The sequence below is a fragment of the Furipterus horrens genome, unplaced genomic scaffold, assembly GCF_987537825.1.
Source record: "Furipterus horrens unplaced genomic scaffold, mFurHor1.1.pri manual_scaffold_11, whole genome shotgun sequence".
Taxonomy (NCBI): Eukaryota; Metazoa; Chordata; class Mammalia; order Chiroptera; family Furipteridae; genus Furipterus; species Furipterus horrens.
Window position 1 is genome coordinate 66,387,749 of NW_028327181.1, and position 23,456 is coordinate 66,411,204.

Genomic DNA, 23,456 nt, shown 5'->3' on the forward strand with positions numbered 1-23,456 from the left:
TGCATCAGAGATGACACATGCCTCTCTCTCTGCTCAGAGTGTCCTGGCAATCAAGACAAAACAGAAGAAAAAGGAGGGGGAAGAAGAGCCATCACGTGGGTTTAGGTGTTCCTGCTGCCTATCAAATAAGTCATTCAAGCTTTTAGGGTTGAAACTTTCTTCTTTAGGCACTAACTTCTATGGGGTACTTGCTAAATTGGGTCTCATGGGAAGAACATTGAGTAATCATATAATGGGCAGTGTATTGAGCAGAAATACCTATACATTCTTTATGTGGCCATTTCATTCCTTGAACTTTAATAAAATGGAAAGACTATTATTGTAACAGCTGCAAAAACATGTCCATAGCTATTTAGGCTAATTATCTACAAACATCCTGATCTCTGGGGGTCTACCAGGCCCTCCAGAGCCCAGAGTGGTATGTGGCTAACACCACACATGTGCTATGTCTCTTAAAGGTCACCCAACTCAACATGCACTTGACAGGAACTGAAGAGCTATCAGGACAAGACTGAACTCTTAGATCAGAGTCTAGAGTGCAATTGATTGGAAATTGAGCTCTCTGCTTCAGCTCTGACCCCTGTGTCCTGGAGGTACACATAGCCTTTGAGAGCCTACACACAAACCCATCTGGAGCCCCTGGGTTTGTGGACCTGAAAGTGTTGTCTGAGCTCTTGCTCAGTCTTGTCTTTTTTTTGGGGGGGGGGGGCTTTATTGAGGAATAATTTATATCCCACAAAATGCATTCATTTCACGTGTACAATTCAATAACTTCTAGTAAATGTACCGAGTTGTGCCATCATTACCACAATCTGACTTTAGAAAGTGTCCATCACCGTATGCCTATTTGTTTGCAATCCCTCCTAGTTCCCAGCTGTTACTCCAAGCAACCACTAAGAACCTCATTTTTTTACTCTGTCACTTAAATACTTCCCTGCCCGACTGGGACAACTCAGGCTGTTGAGGTCTTTTAAACAAGAACATCTCTTTGCTTTTTATGGAAGTCAGTATAAAAGAATAAAGTTTGTTCTCACTTAGCAGGTGACTCGGCAAAACTGTAGCTTTGCACTCATCTAGAAATACCAATAGCCAAAAATAGTAAGGGCACAGGTCTCTCTGTAAGTGATGGCTGCTTGCCAACAGAGGACTCCCTGTGGCAACCCAGTTGTGAGGCTTGGACCAGTCATTTTCTCTTTCTGGGGCTCAGCTTCTTCACCCAGATGGTTGCCAAGGTCTCCACCAGCTTCAGGTTTACAGGATTCTTTACTGCAAGTGAAAAAGGGACAACAAATGATGACAAAGGTTGTTTTCTTTTCAACACTCTTTCTTGTTCAAAGGTCAGAAAATCCCACACACCCCTGAGAAATCATTTTCACCTACCCAGGTGTTTGTGGCCAATTCCTCCAGATGAGGCTTTTCACTGAAGAATAAAATACTTTTAGACATACATAGGCAGCCTTATTTTAATTAAAGCAACATGCAGCAGCTACGCATGAAAAGATAAGATCAACCCAACTAGGCAACTGATGGGGAAGAGATGTGACCTTCCCAGATGTAAATGGAAAAGTGACTCCTTCTGAAAGGGTCCTGGGGAGTGGAGGTGGAAAGCTATGTGCCTACTTTCTTCCTATTTCAAATCTTTACAGTCTCTGTAGTGAACTTATGAATATGATGAGACACCTGTATTTTGCTAAAGAGGCTGAGACTGGCACAGACTCCGCCTGAGTCCGTTCAGGAACTCTGGGTGAGTTCTGTATTGATGGTGGGGCCTGCAGCCAGGTCCCAGACTGGACCTCTGACCGATTTACCTACAACAGGTAGAGGCAGCAGAAACCAGAAGAGAATCAAAATCTTAGTGTAGGTGATTAAAAAGGAGATCTGAGGGTAAGGCAAGACCATACAATGGAAAAAAAGACTGAGGCTAAACATGAGACTACTCATGGAGCACATTATGCAATGCAGGTTCTCAGATTCAGTCCCCTACCCCAGTCTCCTAGCAGCTTTCCCTGTGGACTTGGGACTTGCAACAAGATTGTTCTAGAAGAAGTCAAATTTAGACCCCAAATGAAAAAGTGCAAAGATTCTCTGAGAACATTCCTAGACAACAGCTAGCTTGCTCTGTGGACTAATATGGCCCAGGAGAAAATTAGAGTCAGAGAAGAGAATCAATTCTCTCAGAATCATGTGGGTCAGTCATGTCACTTGAAGATATCTGAAGCTCCCAGAAAGGTCACTCTACAGAAAGACTGAGCTCCCATAACTTAATTTCCTTTTGTTACATGTGAGCTTCATTTTCTCCTACTCTCACCTCCCTTCTATCTCTTCCCCAGGCCTGCCAAGTCCTGTTTATTAAAAGTGTTGTGTCCAATTTACCCAGCTTTTAATTAACCTGTCAAGCTGAAATGGGATTGTCTCCTGGGAAGCGAACAAAGATTTTTATGGTCATTTAATTTTTGCTTAGGATTTAAAATCTTTCTTCTGGCATGCTTAAAATTATTAATGAGATCCAGGAATTCTTGCCCACTTGTGTGCATTAGAAGACATAAATCATTAAGCTCAATTAGGGGCAAAGGAAACTTGGGGAGTTAAGAGTCAGGGGTTGTGTTCAATCACATCTAACCAAAACAGCCAAGTGATGGAGGTGTGACCGACCATTAGGGGCTGGGTGGGGAGCAGGAGGACAGGAGGAGAGACGCCAGGTGGCAGAGTTAGGGAGAAAGACATGAAGACAAAGGAAGGAATGGAAGGCGAGAACACTGGCCAAGGGGTCCAAGAATGGAGTTCGGGAGAAGATCGGGGAGGGCAGAAGGGAAGAAAGGAATTAGGGAGGTGGATTACAGGAGGTGAGGTGTTAAGTGCTCAACAATAGCCTGGTTCTCCTCTTCTTCTAAGCACAAGGGAAAATCATACCTCCCTGACTCCGTGAAGTTAGAGGCATGACTATGTGACTTCCTTTGGCCAAATACGTAAGAGTAGAAGTGGCATGCATCTCTTCTGGGTAGAAGCATGTAAAAGCTTGCATGCAATTCCCTTGTGTCCTTGTGTGTTTGAGTGCTGAGATGCTGATGTCATTTACATAGTTAACTCAGTGTCAGCCTGGGCCCCTGAGTGACTAAGACGACTAGAACTCTCCAGTAACCTGCTTTAGATATGTCGTATAAATGAGAAGTAAACTTGAGTTGGTTTAAGCCACTGAGATTTTGAAAGTGTTCGTTACTTTATCATAACTCAACTAATGTAAGTGAGTTGAAAGCAGGGACACCCATTTGTAATAGGGAGAGGCTGGGGTGGTGGAGGCCAAGGAGGGACCAGAAAGGGTGAAGATTGAGGACCAGGGGGAGGCAAGATCCGAGCAACTTGAATTCTCAGCCCCTGGACAGTGGACAGCGGTTTTCATAGACCAGTTCTATGGAAAGGAATCAAACAGAAGTGAATGAACATTCCTCTTAAAGTCTTAATTATGTGCTGTTTGCATAGTTTTAAGATGATGCTAGGTCCTTCTCAGCATAAAGCCTCCAGTTTCTCCCCAAGGAGAGACTTCTGGCTCCCAAATCCCCCCATTATCAGGCATATTTTAGGAGTGGAGTTGGAGAGGTTCCCAATACTCACAAACCCCTATACTTGGCCAGCATTCACCTTCTGCGCTTCTCCTGCTTTACACCGCTCTCCTCATACCTCTCCTGCCAGCTTCTAAGATCAACTCCTCTTGCTTGGTCTTCCCAGGATCAGAAGACTGATCCCAAGCTTGTTTAAATGCTTCAAACTTTAGGTCCTGAAAAACCCCTAGGTCTGCTGTTTCCCTGTAAAGTGACCTTTGACTAGATCACATAGGTAGAGCAAGGAACATATTGCTTGGCATGCAAGGGCCTTGACATCTGTTAGCTCTCACCCTCCCTCTGGAAGGTACCTCTCAGGTCATTTCCATATATCCTGCTCCAGGAACCTCCTGTCAAGATGGTGTTGCACTTAAGAGAAAAGAGAGAGAGACTGGTGGAAACATCAGACTCAGCTTCAAACCAGACCAGCTTCTGTATGATCAAGAGAGAAATTAACACTGTGGAGTCCAGAACAGACTTCTGGCCCAGACTGTGCAGACAGATGTCTGAGGTAACTCAGGTCTGCTTATTTTGTCCCTTTCTCAGACGAATTTCTCAGGAAGTTAATTAGTGAGGTAAATAGGGTCCCAGACTTATCTGAAAAGGGCTCACGTTTCCATTCTCCAAAGGGACAAGGTCTCATTGTTCGATGGGGCAGAGTGATGGCTACACTAAACCCAGGTCTGTGTTTGGCACTGCCCACCACTATCACACACACATAGATATACACGTGGCACATATATGCATGCACACTTCAAGAGACTGCATTCCTGGGCTTTCTGTCTATGGTTTTCTGCCCATCAGTAATGCTAAGAAACTGGGAAGAAGACACATGCCATGTGGTATAGAAGAAAGGAGTCACAAAAATGTGACCACCCTAAGGACAGAAGTTGCTTCTCAATCACTGCTGGGGCCCTGGCCCTGTGCCTCTACATGATGGCCAACGTGAATTGGGATCTAGATGGGAGTAGATTTTTTCATCCTAACGCCATCTAAGGATGGAAAGTGGCTTGAGCTGAGTCGGGAGAGAGAGTAAAAGATAGAGGTGGATGGGACGGGGAGTGTAATCACTCAGAAGTGTAAGAACAAGCCCTTGTCTTCATTGCTACTCTCTTCTTGCCCCAGTGTGTCACCCTCTGGCTGACCCCAAGTTCAGGGGCCTTGGATGAGTGTTTTCCTGAGGCCTGAACATAAGAGGCTGTCACAGATGCTTTGTTGGAAGGGAACAGATTCCCAGCAGTGCGTGCTTAGCTAAAGGGGGGTTTATTATACAGATCCCAGGAACAGGAGATAGAGAGGATCCTTCTGAAGGACAGGACCTTGGGCCCAAAAAGCCATCAGGAACCACAACACATATGATCCTACCTTGCTTCCTCTGGGCCCACCTGATCCCTCATCTCCATCCATCTCTGTGTATCTGTCCCACCTTCCTGTCTCTCCTTCACTGAGGACATGGTGGAAATGGCTACCCAAAGAAGCTTCCAAATCTTGGGTTGCATTAACCTGCACTGGCTCTATTATTTATTCACTTATTTATTTATTCAACAATTATTCATTAAGCATCTGCTCTAGATGTTGGGGATACATCAGTGAACAAAATAGACCAAGATTACTAATCTGAGAACTTACATTCTACTGTGGGAAGGGGAGATACACAATGAATATCAAGCATGATACACAAGTAACTTATGTGGTATGTTAGAAAGTGATCAGCCAAGAACAAACAAAAGCATAGGGTAAGGTCAGCAGCCCAAGGAGAGGGAGCAGGCAGAGACGTCTCCCTGTGCCGTTTCCGCAGCCTGCACTCTTCCCACCATCATGGAAAGCTTCCCAGTTTTATGGTTTCTTTTTTGCTATGATATTCATTGAGAAGGTCGTTATTCAACAAGTATAAATCACTGTGACTCAAAAAAAAAAAAATCCGATTAAAGAGAGATTTAAAAATAAGGTACAGTGAATTAGTAAATTATTTACAGTCAAACTGCGATCTCAATCAATATGAAAAGTAAAATGAAAGTGTTTTGGAGCTGGAAGATGGTCAATGCCTAATGGGGCTCCTCCACTAGACCTTGAGAAGTGCGCCAAGTTTTCCCGCTGTGTTAGGGTGATGGAAGGATGATCAGTCCCTTTCTTCAGGGCTCCAAGGGTTGACCCTTGGCCTCTGCCTGACTTAGACCCCCAGGTCTAGCTCTAGTCCAGATAGAAAGTGGGTCCAATGTGCTGTAGGTGGACCTGTGGCCCCGGTTTCCCTTACCTCACTTGTGTATGTCTTTCCTCCAGTTTCGCTATCCTCCCGCCATCCCTGTTATCTCTTACCTTCAGATAGCCTCGTATTTTCATCCGTTTTACACCCACTAACATTTACGGAGCACCTGCTGCGTGTCAGGGCCCATGCTAACGGCAGGGAATACAGAGCCAAGTGACACAGGACCCAGCCTAAGAAGCTCACGTTCTAAGATAGACAAGCCAATAAGTCTTCACAAGTGGCCAAAATTAATGCTTTGACAGTAATTGTGCAAAGTGCTAGGTGAGCGCTGAGGGTAGAGAAACTACCCTCCACAGAAATTTGGCCATAGACATAGTCCCTGACTCTGCCCTCTCCAGGGTAGGGATCCCCCTCTGACCACCCCTGTGTTAGCTAGCATTCACCTGCATCCTTTTCCCTGTGCGTTGTAATTGTGCATTTTCTCAGCTGATTCAGACAGTGAGCAGTCTAGGAAGGACTTGTGCTTCCTTTATAGTCCTCGTGTCCCTAGCCCACAGCATGGAAAGATGACTCAGAATATTTTATAAGTTCCTGTGTTCCATGACATTTGTGCTGGGCCTTGAAAGATGAGTCAGAGTTCAACAGGTGGGAGAGGGAAGAATAAACTCACTCATGCTGAGCTGTGAGGACTTGCTGGGCCTTCATCCTCACTCTCAGCTAATCAGGATGATAGCCACCAATCAGCCAAAGGAATAAATCACTATTGGTGAAATTGCAGGCATTAGAGGAGCAGAGAAGTATGGAAGGCGAACTTCCCATTGTCTGCCCCCGTCACTGAAGTGCCCTCTGATATATTTTCAGCAGCGAGTGGAAGATTGTTAGAGAGGTGGTCTAATTGTGTCCCTGTGATGAGAAATGCTACCGTTCTTCCAACCTTAGCCCCAAGGCCAGCCCTAGACATGTAAATATCTTTAAATTATTTGGGGGCATCTAGGCAACAAGGTAAAGCCCAGAAAGTATGAGCTTTGAAGTCACAAAGCCCTGGATTCAAGCCCAGCAACACTACTTCCCAACTCTTGAGTCCCTTAATTTCCTTGAGACCCAATTTCCCACATCTGGAAAGTAGAGAAAACAATCATAACACCTACTTCATGGGCTTTAGTAAACATTGAACAAAGCAATGTGAATAGATGTGCCTGGTACATAGTAGAAGCCCAAGAAATATGAAATGCTGAGCCTTGTTTCTGTTGTATCAGTGCCAGTTTCAGAGCCATAATTGCTAAAACAAATTTCTGTTCATCAGAAATCAGAGGTGCATCTCCATTCCCGGGTGGTACGGTGAGAACCAGGACTAACTATTCTGAGCGTCTTCCAACCCGATGAATCAGTGATTTACTGTGCAGCCCGAGCCCAGGCACTGCCTCTCTCTGGGTCTGGGTCTTTATTTATAAAATGAGGGAATGGGCCTAGATGACATTTACATTCCTTCTGATCTCAAATTGTGAGTGTCTCTGGTTATGAAGGGATCTGCTTAAGTGGGGAAATCTGCTGTTCTCTTCCAATTGATTGCACAGAGAAAAACAAAAGCCTGCAAGTAACTCAAGTGTTCTACCGATCCCATTAACAACTTCTGTGGCCTTTGTCATGAACACTTACATAAAGCAGGCCTCACATGCTTACTTGCTTATTTAATCATCACCATCACCTCATGTTCCCATCTTACAAATTTTGGAACTGCAGTTTGGAGAGAGTCAAGATTCCACAGCTACTCAGTGCCAAAGTCAGTGTTTTTCTTCCAAATTACTGGACCTCTAATGGGAAGAGCCCACAGGCCACTACCTTCACCCGTATCAACATTCACGCAGCCATCTAACTCCAGACCTGGCTCCAGAGCTGGAAACAATCCAGGGTCTTTCTCATCAGAAGTTAAGACCAGAGGCAGAACCCTCGACATAGGCACATAATACCTATTTACCTGTTAGGGTAAACGACAGCAGGTTGGAGGCCAGCTGGGTGTCTGTGCATAGTAGGTCCTAACTATATTTTTATTAAATAAACAAACAAACAAATAAATGGGTGAATGGAGGATGGATGGGAGCATGATGAGAGTAGGAATTTAGTCCTTTCCTTTGTACCTATCTGCTTCCCAAAACACATGACCCACTTATACAAGCATGAAGAAAAACACCCAACACATTGCTGTGAGCCCTAGGACGTCTCCAGGCAGGACTGCCCTGAGGCGAAGCAATGAGGTGCCTAGGATATAAATTTTAAGGAGGTATTTATTGTGCATACATTTTTCCTCCCCAGGTGCCTGCCTTGCCTTTCCCTGTCTCCAGGATCATTTCCCCTCAGTTCTGTTCTATTCCCTCACCTCTCCCCTTTCTTCCTGGTCCACATTATTCTGACCTTGACCTATGTCTCTCTTTAGCCCAGTGTTTGTCAACCCTGGCTACACAATAGGATCATCTGAGAGGCTTTTAACAAAATAACCATATGTGGGCCCAGGCCAGCAGATTGAATCAGAAACTTCATTGGTGGGGCCCAGGCGCCAACATTTGTTGAAAGCCCTCAACTCCAGCTTCCTGCCAGGGCTGAGAGCCACTGCTGTTACCCCCTCCTGATGGGTGACCCAGTTTCAAGCTATTTTCTGTAGCATAATTCTCACCTGTTCTACCCTCTGTACCAGACGTTATGGAACGGGCTTCCCTCTGCTCCTACCAAGCTCTTCCAGGGTTGATTAGTGAACCATCTCTTTCCCTTTTTACTCACATTCCTTGTGCTCTGGGACAAAGACAAGTCCATAGAGGCCAGAAGCAAGAATAATAACATAAAACATAATAGTTAGCATTTATTTAAGGCTACGGGCTGCCAGAGGCATGCTAAACTCCTTCCAGCTGTTTCACTTACTGTCACATTAACCCTGTGAAGTGGCCTTCGTATTTAATCCCCACTTTGGACATGCAGTAAGAGAGGCACAGAGAGGCAAAGGAACTTACCCAAGATTGCTGCGCTGAGAAGTGGAAGAGTTGGAGTTCCAGTGCAGAAGCGAGGCCTGCAGGCCCAGACCTTTCACTGCTCTGCTTTGTCTCTGTCACCAAGGAATCGTCCCAGTCATGTCAAGTCACCTAGAGTCTCAGACACCATCAGTGTGTTCTTCCTCTTGGCACAAAATGTGGCATGGTGAGTCTCCTCCATGGACCCTCCGGTGTGCCAGGATGTCTAAACCCTAGAGGTCACCAGTTGGAACCTCTTTTGGGCACATACATGCCCTCATTTCATCCTCTTTACAACCCCAGGACATGTATTATTATCTCCCATTTTACTGAGCACATGAGGTTATATAACTAATATAGTCGAGGCCATGCAACTTATCAGTAGTTAAAATTCTGACCCATATCTCTCAGTAGAATCCAACCTTTTCCCTCTATAGCAGGTAAGAAAAGTTGCTATGGGTCAATGGTCAGAAAAGATTTGCAGAGGAGGTGAGAATTCAGCTGAGATGTGAAGAAAGGGTAGACTGCAGGTATGTGGAGGGAAGCAGGGAGGGAATTATGAGCAGGAGGAACAGTGCAAGCAATGGCTTGGAAGTGGGACTCAATGGGACTCAATGGAGCATTAGAGACCCGGTGAATAGCACACTTTAGCTAGAACAGGTAATTTATATAGTGCCGCAGTAACTGTGAGATGGGAGGGTGCAGTAAGGCATATTTGGAAGGTTATTGAAAGCCTAGCTAAGAAGCTTGGGCTTTATTATGCATACATCAGGGAACCATTGAGAAGACAAGCGATGTGTACAAAGCGGTGTTAATAGAGTAGAAATTATCACAATGAACTGGATGGGGCAGCAGGGAGTGAGCCAGGACACGAGTTTGGAGGTGATTGCAATGGGCCACGTGAGAGGTCAGGAGGCACAGACTTGGGATGATGGCTGGGAAAGTGGAATATGGGGAGAGATAGGAGAGATCTTACAGAAAACTCTGCGAAGCTTTTCTACTGCTTAGCGGTAGGGATTAAAGGAATAGGATGTGTCAAAAATGACTCATTAGCCATCGGGTCTGTGGCCAGGACAGGAGCTGCAAAGATAACATTCATGGTCCCTGCTGCTATAAAGGGCACTGTGCAGAAGGGGGTCCTCACAGGTAAACAGGTCATTCAGCTCAGGTGATAGCTACCACCACAGAGACATCCCAGGCCCTGTTTCAAGTGCCTTGGTTCCCATGGCAAAGACCTAGCCAATAAAGACTATTTCAAGCTCACTGTGTGTGACCCAGCAATGTGACACAAAGGAGGAAGAGATGGCCTCAGCAGTGGGGTGACAAGGAGGGATGGCTTTGACCATATTGATGATTAGGGAGAAAGAACAACATGTACAAAGGCATAGAGGTGTTCCGTGGTATGGCATGTTTTAAACTCCAAGATTATAAAGCTGAACAAATCAGAGAAGGGAAGAACAGAAGTAGGGAAGTCCAGAGGGAGCAGTTTCAGGAAAAAGAACATGAATGTAGGAGTTCAAAGCCCAGGTTTTAGAATCAAAGGGACATGGATTTGTTCCTGGTTGTGGAGTATCAGACAAGTCACTTTTCCTCTCTGAGCCTAGTTTTTTTTGTCTACAAAATGTAAGTTGTATTACTTACAGTACGGTGTTCTTGACAGGATTAAATAAGAAAATATAGAGAGGGCATTTTAGCATAGGAAGTGGCATGTAAGTCAAAAATAATAGTTGGGGTTATTCTTATAATAATGGTTGAGTTTAGTTATCAGTGACATGTCAGTGAGAATGCCCAGCAGGCCGTTAAATAAGGGAGAACTGGAGTGCAACTCAAGGTCAAAGCAAGGGGAGGTGATCATCAAAGCCCTGAAACCAGAAAAACCCAACGGTACCTAGATGGCAAGAAAAGGACAGTGACTAAGGACTGAGTTTCTGAGATATTGTAAAAACTTTTACTTGGTGCAGGGAACACTAAGAGCTGGCCATGGAGCGAGAAGGTAGGAGCAGGTCCGCGTGGTCTCATAGAAGCCAAAGAAGATGATAACTCAAAAAGTAGGTCAGAATCAAATACTTGACTGAGAAGTTTCTAGATGACCTTAGAGAGAATGATTCCTATGGAATGACTAGAACCAATAAAGTTCTAGTAGAAGATTAGGAGAGTAGGCAGGAGAGAGCCTGTGGGGAAGCCAATTTGGAAAAAGCAGGCGACCTGAGACCCCACTCTAAGCCCATTCTATAAATAATTCTATTTGGGGGAGAGGGGGAGGCCGCAAATGAGGATATTAGGTATGATTTCTAAATTTCTTTCCAGTTCTCAGATTCTAAAGAGCAGACCGAGGTGCAGGACATTGTGGGGAAAGAATTAGGGAACATGTGCTAGAGATACAGCTAAGCCTATACCATTTCCTTCCTCTTCTCTCTCTAGCCAACTGCTACTTCCTAGAGGAGGAACCTGTGGCAGGCAGCCTTTGAGTTGGTCCCCAATGATCTCCACTTCCCGTATTCATGCCTTTGGGTAATCCTCTCTCCTTGAGTGTGGTGGGTTGGCTCTTAGTGACCTGCTTCTATTGCATAAAATGTGACTAAAGTGATCGATGCTCCTTCTGAGATTACAAAGAGACTCGAAAAGTCCGTGAGTTACAAAGAGACTGTGGCCTTCATCTTGCATGTTCTCCCAAGCTTCCTCACCCTGAGGAAAGCCAGCTGTCCTGTGGTGAGCTGCCCTGTGGAGAGAGCCTCAGGGCAAAGGACTGAGGGAGGCCCCAGCCAGCAGCGAGTGGGGAGTCCAGTGGTCCATGAGAAGCTGCATCCTGCCAACAGGCATCCCCCCAGCTGAGCTTTCAGATGGGATTGCAGCCCTGGAAGATACTTCGCAGCCATGCCAGAGACCCTGAGGCAGGGGTACCCAACTAGGCTGCCCTTGAAGACCACAGAAACCATGAGATAATACACATTTCTGGTTTTTAAAATCACTAAATTTGGGGGGTAATTTGTACGTAATATATAACTACAAACTATGCAACTGTAAACAGAACAACTGAGTGATGTTTTAAAAAAGAAGCAGCATTAGCTAGAAGAAGAAAGGACAAGAGGGGACAAGCATTCCAGGAAGGAATGGCATGTGCCAGTCTCAGGCTTGGGTCTCTGGGCCATGATCTTGGAGCCCAGCACAGAGCTCGGCACAGAGTCAGTCCTCTGTACTTGCTTAATGAAGTTCATCGTGGTGAACTCATCTTCATCACCTCTCACAATCATTGGAAATATTTTATTGTGTTCAGTTCTCATTTACCCAAGCTCACTGCATTATTCCAGTTCATAAATAGTTCGCCAGTCTCTTAGGATTTTCAGGAATGTATGCCAGGCTTACTGATTTGCATGCATGAAGACATACAAGAATCATTTTGTCAGGAGCTGTTGCGGTATGTTCTTTCCACACCTCTTCCTCGATCTCTCTTCTGCAGGCAGATTTAACTAATGGTCTCAGTGCCTGAGTCCTGGGAGAGCTAGGACTAATTTCCTACCCAGCTTCATTTATAAGAACTAGTCTCACAGTCTCTTCATGTTGTCTTTGTTCTGCTGATATATTTGCTAAAACCCTGCCAGGCAGACACAGCTCTTCTTTTTGCACAACCACATCAAAATTACAACTAAAATATAGAATAACCATTACTCAGAACCATCAGAAATCTGGTTGAATGGAAGTCTGACAACTATGGGTTTAAAGAAGCCACATCCATCGAGAGTGGTAGGAGGGGCGCAGATGTAGAACCGTCTGGTGCCTCACCCATGTGTGATGGATAAAAATTTGGGAGGGATATCTCAGGAGTGAGGAGTCCAAGCCCCAGACCAGGCTCCCCTAGCCCAGGTTCCAGTGCCAGGAAGATAAGTCCCCACAACTTCTGGCTGCAAAAACCAGCGGGGGTTGAGTCGGTTGAAGAAGCTGCTGGCTCCCAAACCAGTTCCTCTTAAAAAGCCCACACATGAACTCACCTGCTCAGACTCACTCCCTCTGAGCTCCAGCACTGAGGTAGCAGCTTGAAAGGCACCAGTGGTACATAAAGAGAAACTGAAGTGTCTAGCATCAAGGCAAGCAGAGGCCATTGTCCCTTTTCTAAACCCTCCCCATATAGAACTGACAAGCTGGTGCCATATCTGAGACTCCATCAACGTGGCTAATACTGTTTGACCTGCCTTAGAGATCCCCAGAGACACTGCCCCACCCAACGTATGGGCCCACCCAAGCTGCTTTTCCATATGAATGGCTGGTCTTGGCTTATGCTTCACAACTTCTAAATCCTATCAAACAAGCAACAGCTGGCCTCAGTGAGCCCCACGCCCAGGACTAGCAGCAGCCAGCCTGGATTCACAGCTTGGTTTTGCCTGGGAATCTCCAAGCCCAGCACAAGTAGCAGCCATGTTGCATTGCTTTATAGCTCAGGCAGGGTGCCCTGGGCAGAACACAGGTGGGGGCTGACCTTGGCCTGCACCACTTGGGAAACCCCAGGGCCAGCACACCCAGTGGACAGCTACAGACCACATCAGAGCACCACCACCCTGACCCTGCACAGCTGATCCTCCACAGAGGGTGGAGGGTGGTGGTCAGTGGTCACAGCCAGTCCTTGCAGCTGACTGGCCTGGGTAAATCCCTCCCCACACACACATTGATCTACCAACAGCAATGAAGGCTCAACTAAAAGAGGAGGGTTTACTCAGCCCACATGAAGGCACACCTCAAATTCCCAGCTTGGGTGATAGGGGAGGCTGGGCCACCGGACCCTACAGGACACCTACTATATTAGGCCACACTCCCAAGACAGAGTCAAAGCAGTTCTACCCAATACACAGAAACAAACACAGGGAGGCTGCCAAAATGAGGAGACAAAGAATCATGGCCCAAATAAAAGAACAAATTGAAACTCCAGAAAGAGCTAAATGAAATGGATTTAAGCAATCTATCAGACGCAGAGTTAAAAAACTGGTTATAAGGATGCTCAAGGATTTCAACAGCATAAAAAAGATCCAGTCAGAAATAGAGGATATACTAATTGAAATAAAGAACAATTTATAGGGAAACAACAGTAGAGTGGATAAAGCGAAGAATTGAATCAATGATTTGGAAATTAAGGAAGCAGAAGAACAACCAATCAGAACAAGAAGAAAAAATAATCCCAAAAAATGCAGAGAGTATAAGCAGCCTCCAGGACAGCTCCAAGAGGTCCAACATTCGCATCATAGGGGTGCCAGAAGAAGAAGAGAAAGAGCAAGAAATTGGAAATCTATGTGAAAAAATAATGGAAGAAAACTTCCCTAATTTGGTGAAGGAAATAGACATGCAAGTCCAAGTAGCACAGAAAGTACCAAACAAGATGGATGCAAAGAGGCCCACTCCAAGACACATCATAATTAAAATTCCGAAGGTTAAAAATAAAGAGAGAATCTCAAAAGCTGCAAGAGAAAATAAGTTAGTTACCAAAAAAAGAGAAAAGAAGTTAGTTATCTACAAGGGAGTTCCCATAAGACTATCAGCTAATTGCTCAAAAGAAACTTTGCAGGCTAGAAGGGACTAGCAAGAAATATTCAAAGTCCTGAAAAGCAGGGACCTACAGCCAAGATTGCTCTACCCAGCAAAGCTATCATTTAGAATCGAAGGGCAGATAAAAACAAGAAAAAACTAAAGGAGTCATCATCACCAAACCATTATTATATAAAATGTTAAAGGCACTTATTTAAGGTGAAGAAGATCATCTGGCTGATGTGGCTCAGTGGATTGAGCACCAGCCTGTGAGCTGAAAGTTCCCTGCCTCGATTTCCAGTCAGGGCACATGCCTGGGTTGTGGGCTGGGTCCCTGACCGGGGGCATGCAGAGGCAGCCAACTGATGTTTCTCTCTCACATCAATGTTTCTCCCCCTTTCTTTCTCCTTTCCTTCCCCTCTCTCTGAAAAATAAATAAATAAAATCTTTTTTTAAAAAAAGGATCAAAACTATGAAATGGCAAAAAAAAAAAAAAAACCCCACAAATCTATCAACAATTGAATCTAAAAACCAAACTAAGCAAACAAGAAGAACGGAGACACAATCATGGATACAGAGAGCATTTTGATGGTTGCCTGATGGGAGGGGTGTGTGTAGAAATAGGTGAAGAGGTGAGGGGATTAAGAAGCACAGATAGGTAGTTACAGAATAGCCATGGGGATGTAAAGTACAGCATAGGAAATGGAGTAGCCGAAGAATTTATACGCATGACTGTGGACATGAACAATGGCGGGGGGATTGCCTGAGGGAGTGGGGAGTGCTGGGTGGAAGGGGGAAAGGGGGAAAAATCAGGACAACTGTAATAGCATAATCAATAAAATATAATTTAAAAAGAACCCTGCCAAGCAATTTTTCACCTACGATGAGATTTCCCTTTGAGCCTCAAATCCACAAGCAGAACTAGGGAGACCTCCCTCTGGTATAGATCAATAAAGCTCACCACATCCATTTTCTTCCTCATCCAGTGTTTATAGCAAGACTCCTCAGCTTCCTTTGCAGTTAACTTGGGTCTTAGACTGGTCAATGAGCTATAAATGGAAGGGATATGTTTTCTCACCTGTGTGAGGGCAGTTAAGCCTGGGAGTGGATTCTTCATGACCTCTGTTCCCCTGCTGAGCTGCTCATGGAAACAATGTGTTGAGATGGAAATATTACAAGATGGAATAGCCTAGCTCACTGAGTTACCATGTGGAGAACAGCCACCCTACCCTGGACTTTGTGTGGGCAAGAAATAAACGTTTGCCACATTAGGTCACAGAAATTTGAGGGTTTGTTTATTATCACAGCACAGCACAGCTTATACTGAATAAGGGGCCCTGGAGTTCACTGCACTGGTCCTTTCCTTGCCATGTGGTTAGCCAGCCAATTGCCATAGGAAGCAGCTCTGGGCTAAACATCTTTGAAAATCTAGTCTGAGCCATCCCTGGTGAGTGAGTGATCACTGCTGATGAAAGTCTGTATCCTTAAGGAAAGTGAAAAGACCATCAGGTGAATATGTGCATGTGAGGAGTAGGGAGGGAAGTGATTAGCTCCAGGGATGACTGGAACTAGTCACCCTCACACCAGGAGGTCCCTCTCTACCCACCATCATTCTCTGCTTCTCTCTGGTGTGGGCATCATCCAGTTTTTCTGTAAAGTTACAACACGTGCTGTCTGCAGCCTGGGAGCCATTCTTATAGTTAGTGAGTGACTTAGAACCACAGACATTTCTTCTTTCACAGTATGGAGGCCAGAAGTCCAAAGTCATTATTATAAGGCCAAAATCAAGGTGTTGGCAGCACCACACTCCCTCTGGAGGCTCTAGGGCAGAATTCGTTGTTGCCTCTTCCAACTTTTGGTGGCTAGGGGCGCGCCTTGGGTCCTGGTCACGTGACTCCAATCTCTGCCTCCGTGGGCACATTGCCTGCTCTTCTTCCATCTGTAGTCAAACCTCCCTCCTACAGAGATTCTTGAGATTGCATTTAGGGGGCTCACCTGGATAGCCCAAGTTACTTTCTCCATCTTGAGAGCCTTAAATTAATCACACCTGCAAAGGCCTTGCCATGGAAGGAATATTTACAGGTTCTGGTACCTTTGCGAGGAGGTATCATTTAGCCTCCTTCACCTGGCTAGGAGAAGCGGGTCTGTCTGTTGCCGGAACAATGAGAGGTTGTACAGTGATAAAAATGATGAAGGCTCATAACCATTTTCCTCCTCAGTGTCTCTTGCTGGGGGTCAGACCCCAGGTTTGGGAAGAAGTTTCTCCTGCTGGCCGGGGCATCTGGGCAGGAAAGAAGCTGAGATACTCTCCTCTTAGTGCTTGACTGTGTTCCAGAAAAACTTTGGAGTCAGAGCTGAATCGGAATCCTTTGATTAAGTGCCTTTCTGAGCCTCAGTTTATTTATGTATGAATAAGGATTAGAATGAGACCTGTTTCATAGCTTTGGTGTGATATTTAAATAGAAGAATTCATGTAAATGCATAGTGCCAGTCACACAGTCACCTCTCAGAAGTCTTCATGGAAAGGCAAAGGCCCTGGAGGAAATAGAATAATGGGTAGGACAGAAAGTCTGTGTCACACACACACACACACACACAGCGCTAAATGAAACCATAGAGATCAGAAGGGGCTCGCACTTTCCAGGGACCCATGGACATCAAGGATGTTGATGGGATTGTTCTTAAGGTAAAGGGCGTAGAGCAGGGGTGACATCATCAGCAAGTGTTCTTGCTCCTGATTGAAGAATGGTGTGGTGGTGGGTACAGGCGAGAGCTCAGGTGAGGGATGGCTGTAGCTTGGATGAAGGTGGTGGTGGAGTTGATGGAGAGAAGTGGACAGATTCGAACTCTACTTAATAGGTAAAACTCAACAAAACTTGGTGACCAATTAGATCACAGCATAAGGTGGAGAGATAGATACCAAGATATAACTCCCGAGTTCTCAACTGAGTGAACAGCGGTGTCAGTGGTGACATTCTCTGGACTAAGTAATACACGAAAAGCATCAGGTGTGGTGAGAGGGGCAGCAGTGTAGGGGAAGGCGATACCAGGCGGCCACATGGAGACGAGAAGTGGGTGCTTGGAAATACAAGTGGAATCTTTAAAGGTCAGGGGTGGAGATAGAAGTGTCTGTTATCCGCTTAGAGTTGGCTTTCAAAGATGTTGAAGATATGGGAGAGAGCACCTAAGGAAAAAAAAATGAAAGAAGAAAAGAATTTATTTCAGTTTTGCAAACACCTTTCTCATGCCAAGTCCATCTAGATCAAAGACAACTAAGATATTCTGCCTGGGATCTGTTAGATAATGAGTTATAGTGTGATAACTGTAGTAACAGACACCTGCCAAGGTAGAGAGCAGAGTGTGATCTCCTCTGTGAGGCAGTAGAGGCTGGTGGGGATCCTAAACCTCAGCCCATCACTGTCACAGGAGAGCCCCTCACTCACCGGGCAGTATCTTGTCTTCCTTAAGACTTGGCCTTCCTCCTCACAGCCATCAGCCAGCGACGAGATGGGGATTCTCCTGACCTTCCGCCCGCTCTTTGCAGACACAAAGTCCACTCTTTCACATCCTGTGGACCTGTCCCTGATAAGGAAACCCCCTTCTTCTCCACTTCTCCAGGTCCCCAAACTTAGCAGAGTTGCACAACTTTCAACGCCAGCAGGCCTCATCGAAAAGTGAAAATAATCAACTCGCTGCATTTCACAGCTGTCTCCGTTGGTAATGAAATCCTTTTATTAGCAGGGATTTGCTTAAAACATGTTATTAAACAGATCAAAATGAGCAATAGCAATGAAAATTGTTAAAATGCAGGGCACACGAGAGAACAGCTTTCCCCTTGGAAATATGAGAAATCGGAAAGTTTCCATTGGAATGATTTGGTGTGGGAGGAAAATGAGAGTGACATCCACGAGGAGGGAGGGGATGCGGGGACAGTGGCTACTGCTTTAAAAGGTGGCGCTCGCCGAGGAGGAAGCCAGGGTGCTAAAAAGAACAGCCCCTGGTATGACCCAGAAGAAAGGCCACAGGAGCTGGGTAGGGATGGACACAGAGTCCTGGAGAACCCAGATGAAGACAGCTTTTCGGTCTTGTCACCATAGCAGAGTATCAGTGGCTAACAGATAGTGAGCGCTAACCACGTGTCACCATTTTACCAAGTTCTTCCCTTGCACGTCTTAATCCTTACAACTACCTATGAAATAGGTGATGTTATCGCTCCCACCTGACAGACAAGGAAACTGAGCCTCGCAGAGGTTGCTACCTTGCCCAGCTCACACAGGTAGTAAAGGCTAGAATTGGAATTTGGAATTTGGACCCATATCTGTCAGACTTATGTTCTCCTAATCCCTATGTTCTGGGGGTGGGTGGGGGAGGGGGGAACGCTTAATGTCATTACAGACATGGCCCTGCCTGCCCTCCCGAGATTTACTAGGGCATTGGGGGTATGAGTGAGATTTCTAGATTTGAAATGCCAACAACTCAGTTATCTAAGGAGTGTGGGGCCCAGCACAGGGGTCTCAGCTTAGGTCCTTAGAGATTCAGATTTGGTTGGGCATTTCTCAGGATGGAGTCCATGGGCATGAGCAAGCAAGGGGCCTCCCAGGAAGGAGCATACCCTGAGCACAGAGAGAACTGAGCCACAAGTCCTTCTTTCAAGGTCAGCGATCTGCCCTTGGTGGGACAGATACAGCAGGGTGTGCATCTCGAACATGCCCACGTGTCACCTGTTCTCCTTTGCCCTTGGGCTGGGACAGGTAGGGGAACTCAGGTTATGAAAGTATAATTTGGAACTTTAGCTTCTCAAGTGTGAACGGCACCTGGAAGTTGATACCTCCGTCCAACACCGTCATTCTGTTCATAACACCCCTGACAGAGAGTTCAAGCAAAGGAGAGTCTCAGTATCTCAGGGCAGCTCATTCCCTTTGTGAGTAGTGCTGACTTAGTAGAATATTATTTCTACGTAAAGCCGGAATATGTCTGGCTGACACTTTGACCAATTAACATTGATTCTGTCCATTAGCCTTAAAAAATCATTCCTTAGTGTGAAAATTGGATATTTGCAAAGGGTGGTCATATTTCTTCTTTAGCCCCTACTCCACAGGTAGCATTCCCTCTGTTTCTTGGATTTCAGTGCCCTTAGTAGCAGGTCACTTTTCTTGGGACGTGGACCACGTTGTCAATGCCTCACTGAAAAGATGGTGACCAGAGGTGAGCATCACACTCCAGATTCTGCCAGGCAAGACAGGTCTAGCAGAACCACCACCTCCTTCCTCCTAGAACCTCTGCTTCTCATAGTGCACCCTTGGCTTCCATTCCTAACAGCCACACTTCTGTAGGGCTCATAACTCACTCACTCCTGAACACACGAGCCTTTCCCCCGATAGACTTTGCTAAGCCACGCCACTCCCTTCTAATCCCCATGCAGTTGGTTTCTGGACCCAATGTTAATTTCTGCTGCATGAGTTGAGCCTTTCTTTGGTCCAGCTAATGGCAGTCATTGGGGGTCCTGATTCTGTCATCTGACATAATCTCCATCCCTGCCACTGTCTTGTTATCTGCAAATTCGATGAGCAAAACTTCATTGTATTGTTTCAGAATCATTGATAGAACCATGGGATTTGTCAGGCCAAGAACAGAGGCCCGGGGTGGGCCACGATGCTAGCTAAACTGGCCATCTCTGGATGCCTAGACACTGAGACATGGAAGAATTGACCCACTGCATGGAACTCACAAAAGGGCAAAGCCTGAGTCAAAAGGTCAATTTACTGTTGGTATTGGGATGTGCTTCTGCCATAAAGTCTGCAATTGCCTGTCACTCGGTGGCAGTTTCCTTTGCATCCATTTCTTCGCATCAACAACCTGACAAGTACCCTCTCCTCTCAGGAAGTAGGGGCTGCACATACTGTTTTCAAAGGACGAAGAAGTGACTGTGCTTAAGGAATATTTCCAGTAAGAGAAGTTGGCATGCATGGTTTCCCTGCTCCGATATGTACGTCCAAGGCACAGAGGCAATTCCAGCATGGCCTAACCCTCCGGCTGTCTAATGAGAGAAGTAACTGAATCTGTCTGATAAGAGCTCATGCAGAAGGGAGGACAAATTGCTGTGGGACCCTGCACGGGAGACACTCGCCCTGCAGAAGGCATTTTTAGAAATGTCACCAAAAAGTGGGACATTTGAGCCAGGTTTGGAAGGAGGAATGGGAGCTTGTTCAGGGAATAAAGGGGAAAGATACTCCAGGCTGGGAGAACTCAAGTATAGAAAGAGATGTGGCAAGTCTAAGAAACAGCAAGTAGAAAACAAGGCTAGGAAAAGAATTTGTCCTCATCTATGTCAACATTCATTGAGCAACTAATGTGTACTGCGTATTATTTACTTCTGGGGGATGAGAGTGGTGTAGTCCTGCCCTGGCTGCGTGGCTCAGTTGGTTGGAGTGTCATCCTGTGCACAAAAAGGTTGTGGGTTTGTTCCCAGTCAGGGCACATACCTAGGTTGCGGGTTCGATCCCCTGTCAGGGCATGTATGAGAGGCAACCAGTCAATGTGTCTCTCTCTCTGTCTCTCTGTCTCTCTCTCTTTCTCTCTCTGTCTCTTCCCCTTTCCCTCTCTCTAAAAATCAGTAAACATATCCTCGTATGAGGATTAAAAAAACAAACTACAAACCGTATCATGGCACTCAGCTGCTCACAACCTTTTGGTGGCTTCTCATCTCATTCCTTGTGAAAGATCAAGTCTTTACAAAGGCCTGTAAGGTCCCACATGGTCTGCCCCTGCTACTTCCTTGCCTTCATCTTGTGCTCCTCTTCCTCTCGATCTCCCTGCTCCCACGACACAGGCCCACTTGCTCCTCCTTGGACATGCTAGCACATTCCTGCCTCAGGACCTTTCCATGTGCTGTTTTGTCTGCTGGGTGAGTCTTCCTGCAGAGAGACCCACCTGGCCCATTGCCTTGTCTCCTTCAGTCTCTGCTCAAATGTCACCTTATCAGGGTCCTTACCTGACCAACCTTGATAAAAGAGCAAACGTCTTCACCATGGTGCTCTCTGCACCCTTAACCTGCCTTATTTTTCAATGTAGCACTTACCATCATCTGACTATGTATTCACTTATTTATTTCTTCACTATGTTGTCTTCCACCAGTAAAATATAAATTCAGTGGGGCTGTTTTGTTCACTGTTTGGTATCTATAATCTCAATAGTGCCTAGAACATGATAGGTACTCAATAATATCTATTGAATAAGTGATTGAATAACTAAATAATTAATGATTTCATATAGCTCAGAATTGCCTAAGGATCATTTAAAATTATAGATTTCAAAGAATACAGATTCTCAGGTCCAGTAGAGACCTAGCTGTGGCAGAATCTCCAAGGGTGCCAACCCCTCTGGGTTTTCCTCGTCTGTAAAAGAGACACCATTCCTCATATCTCTCACGTCTGTGGTTCAAAGTAACACGATCTCTGCATAAAAGGAGCTCGGGCTCCTTAGCCATCAAACCAAAGCAGGGGAATGCCCACCCGAGACACTGCCCTTTTCTGCAAGCAGGTTGGCGGGAGGGGTGGGAGGGGTTCCCTGCCACCTAACTGGAGAAGCTCAGAAGGTACAAGGCAGCTCCTCTGCGCAGTGCTGGGAAACCCATCTCCAGAACTAGCCCTGTCCAGCACGCAGAAGGTGCTTCACCCTTGGGAGACTCCTCCTATACCAGTAAAAGGTTGACTCGGGGGCTGAACATTAAAACTAGAACCCCATTCACTGGAACCCTGGTTGCGGCTCTGCCCACAGACCCATACACTTGTGCACTCACACTTTCTGAGTCTACTGTGCTGAGGGAGGGCCCTGTCCCCACCCACCCTCCTTTTCTCCCAGCACCTGAGACATTTTCTAGCACCTGCATGTCTGGCCAATTCTACCACAATGCCCTACGGACCCCAATTCAAATCAGTGCCACAGGAACTAGGGATATACTGACCTTTTCTCCGGTGTCCTCCTGGCAGGGAGCAGCTCCACCCCAGTCCCTGCCCCTTAGCTCTCCTTTGACATTTCAGAACCGCTCCCGCTCACTGATCTTGGATCCCATCCCCTGCCCACCTTGCTCTGCTGGCACCAGAGCCCCAGCAGTGCCACTGATGGAGATGGCCGCCAGCACTAATCTGACTAAAATGTGAGGAAAGAGAAGAGGCAGTGGGCAGGGGGACTCTCCCACGTGGGAAGCAGAGCCAGAAGCCCCAGTGTGCTTCTGCCCTAACGGCAGCTGCCCAGCATTCTTCAGCACCGCTGTGACTTGTCACAGCCACCCTGGCACCTGACCTCACTGATCACTGAGCCCCGCTGCAGTTTTCCAAATAACAGATCCTGCAGGCAGAAAGGCTTTGAACTGGCTCAGCCCCTGCACCATCCCTTCTGGTTTGGCTCCAGCTTCAAAAGAGGCAGATATTTGGCTGATGGGAGACTTCTTCCCATGAGTGTTCTTCCTGGTCCCATTTCTCATGGGGCTCAGGCTATTTGGGGCTTCCTCCCGGCCAGGAATATGACCACCTCTTGACCTCTCCCCCTGACCTCCGCATGGGAGAACGCTGGGGTCTCTTTCTAGACCAACCCTCCTCCCCAGCAGCGGCTTGCATGCCCCACTCAGATAAACACACAGTCGCTTTAGCTTTTTGTTTTCAATTTCCAATTCATTTTAGAGGATCTGAAACCAATCTCCCCAGAGCCCTAAAGCACAATCTCTGAGGATTAAAGCCCCCCTCCCTAGGCCTCATTCCCACAAATAGGAAACACCCTGCTTTGAAATTTGTTTTTCTCTACCATTGATGTTCACCCTCTCCCCGTCAAAAACAAATTCTAACGCGTATTTATAGTTTGCAGGTGCTTTTCACACACGCCACAGCATTTGATTCCCACCACCTGTGATGATGCCCATTTTACAGGTGAAGCAAGCAACGTGCAGAGAACGCAAATACACAAGTAGGTTGCAGGGATGAGTAAGTGGCAGAGTCCGGATATGGAAACCACCTCTGGGGGAGTGAGGGAAGGTTTTGATGAGATTGCCATCAGGCCTCAAAAGGGCATCTACAATCTTTTTGTTGTATTTTGTTAGTTGTTTGTTGTGCAAGGTATGGTATGGCCCCTCCCTGTGAGCCTCTTCCATTTAGCAAT

General features: G+C 46.2%; 1 long non-coding RNA gene across 1 annotated transcript; it reads right to left on the reverse strand.

The window, feature by feature from the left end:
- Window positions 1-15,584: 15,584 nt before the first annotated feature.
- Window positions 15,585-22,431, reverse strand: LOC149998102 (uncharacterized). The gene is made up of 2 exons (XR_016514181.1): window positions 22,270-22,431; window positions 15,585-17,490 (listed from the first exon to the last, which is right to left on the reverse strand). It is a non-coding gene; the product is annotated as an uncharacterized LOC149998102 (long non-coding RNA).
- Window positions 22,432-23,456: the final 1,025 nt, after the last annotated feature.